We start from the raw sequence: 4,720 nt of genomic DNA, 5'->3' as shown, positions 1-4,720 counted from the left end.
AGTAAAAATAAAATGTATTAAGTTTATAAATTTTTAAAAATAAAAATTTTTAATTATTTTATTAAATTATTTGAGTCTTAGTTTTAAAAAAATTCTAATTGTGTTATGTTATCATTTATCAAATGAATAAATAAATATCATAATTTTAATAATAAAATTATAAATATCACGATTTTATAAATAATATATCAAAATTTTACGACAATTGATATTTCATTTATGAAATCGTAATTTAGTTAATGGAGATATTTTTCATTTGTGATTTGTGAATAAAATATTTTTCATATTTATACACAAAAAAATTATGAATGAAATATATTTTTTTTATAATAAATTAAAAGTTACATTTTCATTCAATTGAGTTCAATTAAATTATAATATTAATAGTTCAAATAAAATTAGGTGTAATTTGCTTCACCGCTGTTCAAATAATATTTTTGTGTTATAATTGAATTGATAATTGTGAAATTAAATATTTAAACATATAGTTGTGAAATTGTGATAAACTGATAATAAATATTAATTGTTCTCTTAATAGTTAATAAAAATTATTATTATTATTATATGGGCTAATGGACTTAGAAAAGCACGTTAGGTACGTGAGCTTAAATAAAGCGCGTCAAGCACGAAGGGAAAAAAAAATTGATAGACATTTTTTGGGCAAATCGCGCGTGGGCTCGTGTCGTGAGCCGTGCTGGGCTTAACAAAAAGAAATTGGGCCAGCACGGCACAGCCCACCAAATGTTGGCCCTCACAATCCTTAGTTTGATGGCACGACCCATTGGCAATGGAACTGTTTACAACTATGCCTCAAACCGTAATTTCTCAGTTTTGCAAACACTACAAAATCCCATATTAACATACCATAAATGGAACCCACGAATTGCGATTGTAAGAAAAAAGACACACAGCTGCATTAGCAAGAAATGCTAACCGGACGAGATCATAACTACAGCGCCCACACACGGATGCAATGCTCTCTGGAATAGGGATGGCAAATATCCAATTATGGATGGATAATATTCATCCAAATACAAATCCATAGTTATCCATGATGGATATATCCATACCCATATCCAGTATTTAATATTGGACATGGATATGGATTTTATCCATAAAGATATGGATATCCATGAATATTTTATTTTTATTATATAAAAATAATAAAAAAATAAAATAAAAAATAGTTAAAATCAGTATTAGATTCTAATATCAAATAAAAAATAATAAACATAACAAATATCAAAACTATGAATTAAAAAAAAATTATAATATGAAATTACAAATTAAATACAAAAAGTTCATTCTTCTAACACATCATTAATCTCCAATCTTCTAACACATCATTAATCTCCAACTAGATCATCATCATTAATCTGCAAATTCAAGCAAAACACAGATAATATTAAATGCACAATGAGCCAAATGAAAAATGAAAGAAGCTTAATAGTGTAAGTTCAGCCAGTTGTGACAGTTACCTGCGGATATGATAAGTGCCTGACCAGTATAATTCAGGTTTGCCTTTGCCCAAGGAATGTTTCGAACTGCAACCAACTGATAACAAGAAGTAAATGAGAAAATGACAGAAAAAAGCCAGACCTGCCATTTGATGCATGAATAGAGCAGATATGAACTAAACAAGAAATTCTAAAACAGACTCCAATTGTATGTTTCTCAGCACTTTACTTCCTAACTAAATAAATATATAATATAGATAGTAGGTAGTCTATTGTGCAAAGGGCTCACATGCTTATTATTTCTTAATCTCAGAAGTGATCAAAGTATTTTAAGCATCAACCAAGGCAGTTACATTTTCTGTAATATTCAGCTTAAACCATATAATTTGCCACCATGGCCATAACAAATGAAATATCTTTGGCAGCCGGATAGATTTTCAAATCAAGTGAAACTTAAGATGAATAACACAGGACAGAAGATTAGGTAATAGAAGACAGGGCCACAGAACAGAACACCAGGGATCTGTAACATTGAGGTCCTTTCCTAAAAATATACTCTTCAATTAGGCACAACAATAATAGAAAAAAATTGAAAATATTACTAGCTGCTTCCACTGATGCAATAAATAAATAAGTATAACCATGATATTAATAATTGAGCATCACAATAAGCATCAAGCACATACCAAAAAAGAAAAATAAACACTATTCAGAACATGGTTGGGTCTCCTCTTCATCATCATTATCAGTCACTTCTCCATTTATTTCTTCCCCATTCATTACTTTATCTTTAGGAATCTCACCTAATTTTTAAAAAAAATTGTAAAATATAAAAAAAACAAATACTATCAAAATCAAATAGTGTGCAGAAGTGAGCTGAATTTGATACCTTTTAATTGAGCCCATATCCAATTCTGAGTACACATTAAGGCCTCTACTGTACTCGGATGAAGTCTACTACGATGTGGGCTTAAACATCGACCTCCCGCACTAAAAGCAGATTTGGAAGCAACTGTGGAGATCGGAATAGCCAGCAAATCTCTAGCAATCTCAGACAATATCGGATATCTACTTCTATTCACCTTCCACCACATTAAAATATCGAAGTCTGGAGTAGTCTTATCCTCTTCTTCCAAGTAAGTATCTAACTCCGACTTAACTCGTTTACGAATATGTTGGCTTTTGAATGCATTAAATTTTTTCACATCCCACATACCCATCACAACTGAACTAGAATTAGAATTACAAACAACACTAGACTCACCAAATCCTTCAGCTAAATTCGATCCAACCATCCTCTTTTTTTTTTTTATATTCTGAATATAAGTTAGAACAGAGAGTACGGATTCTATCAATATGAGTTGATGCATCACTACCATAAATCTGAGGACAGAAATAATCTACTAGAACCATTTTGTATCTAGGATCCAATACAACAGCAACAACCATTACACCATGGATTTCATCCCAATATTTTCCAAACTTTTCTAACATACTTTTCGCCATATTTTTTATCACATCACATGAAGAATTAAGCCAAGCATTCAATGATAATCTAATTTCCCAAATTATTTTAAACTGATACCTTAAGATCCGATTTCGTAGAGTCCACGAATTGTCAATAAAATGCACTGTCACGACCATATATCCTTTTTTTTATTACTAGATGTCCATATATCCGTAGTAATGGAAACTTTACTAGTAATATCCTCCAACAAAGCCATTGTCTTAGCCTTTTCAAAATCAAACAGCTTAAAAACTTCTCTTTTCACAGTGTTCCTACAAATTTTACCAAGCAAAGGCTGAACAAAACTCATCAAATCCCTAAACCCTTCATACTCAACAAATCTCGAAGGAAGCTCATGCATGATTATCATTCTTGCTATTTTCTGTCTAGCAAGTGCTTTGTCAAATGCAGTGGAATCAAATGCTGAAATTGTTGAAGTTTCAGCATCTTTTTTCTTGTAGACCTTAGATGCCTGACTAGGGCTAGAAGTTGGAGCTGGAGCTTATTCTTGTATCCGTTTGGGACACCTATCAATATGGTTTAACAAATGTGAAGTTCCACTTGATTGCTGTCCAGCAAAACCTTTGCCACAATGATTACACACTGCCTTCATTTCTCCATTAATTGTTCTCCTTGTGAAATAGTCCCAAGCTCTAGATGTTTGTCTCAATGAGCTTCTAGGTTGTCCTTCCGAGTCTCGTTTTGTACCTCCACTAATTGAATGAGTTTGTGGATTTTCAGCATTAACATTACTTGAGGCTTGAGGGTTTAATTGAATAGCAGGATCGGAATCAAAATCAGACATAATTAACCTGAAAAAAAGACATTACAAAGCAATTATTAACAATCCCTAAACTTCCAGAACTAGCTAGCTCGTTTGTTTGGAAGTAGTAGTAGTGCTTAACATGAACCATATAGAGATTAATTACACATCTGATATAGGGTGCTGCCAAGTTACATTATTTAATCAAGCAGATGGATTGTCTCTACGCTCTAGGAACCTAGGGTCAAATTACTTTCTCCACAAATTGATCGGATCCTTTTTGACAAATCTGGTTGCAACACGGGTACCCATTTTCAAATCTGGTTCAGTAACAGAATCTCGCATTGCAACCTCAGTAATATCCAAACACAGGTACCCATTTTCAAGATCATCACATAGCTGCTCCCACTTAGATTCAAAAAAACTAAATGCTCTAATTAATCCTATAGCATAAGGAGAAAGAATTCCATCGATAAATTCATAATTCCTTAGACCGCAAAGAAGGTGGCAGTACATTTAGTGCTGAAAATTTGACCCAACAATGACTTCACGCGGACTAGAATGACGGCTAAGTTGAGACAAGTTTTTGTTACTACTACCTTGCAAAGGAAAAATAGACGCAGCCATAACTTTAAATCCAGCTTATTACATTATTAAGCTTCAGCAATCAAAACTTACCTTGCGCGGGAGACAACGAACAGGCGGACGGACGACGGCGGTGGCAGCGACGACAGAGACGATGGTAGCTGGAATGAGGCAGAAAAGCGGTCAAGAACAGCTGGAAGCTGCAGTTACGGCTGATCAACCATTGGTACAGCGCCGACACACCTAAACGGAACCCTCGAACAGCGACGTCGAAGTCGGGGAAGAGCGTTGGTAAGCGAAGACCGGCTGGCAAGCGATGTGATAATCTTAGGTTTTTGCTATCTAGATTCTAGACATTTGTTTTTGTTTTTTTCATTTTAGTTTATGATTTTAATTTTTTAATTTCAA

The sequence above is a fragment of the Citrus clementina genome, unplaced genomic scaffold (genome assembly GCF_000493195.1).
Source record: "Citrus clementina cultivar Clemenules unplaced genomic scaffold, Citrus_clementina_v1.0 scaffold_1, whole genome shotgun sequence".
In the NCBI taxonomy this organism is placed as follows: domain Eukaryota; kingdom Viridiplantae; phylum Streptophyta; class Magnoliopsida; order Sapindales; family Rutaceae; genus Citrus; species Citrus x clementina.
This window is presented reverse-complemented; position numbering follows the sequence as displayed.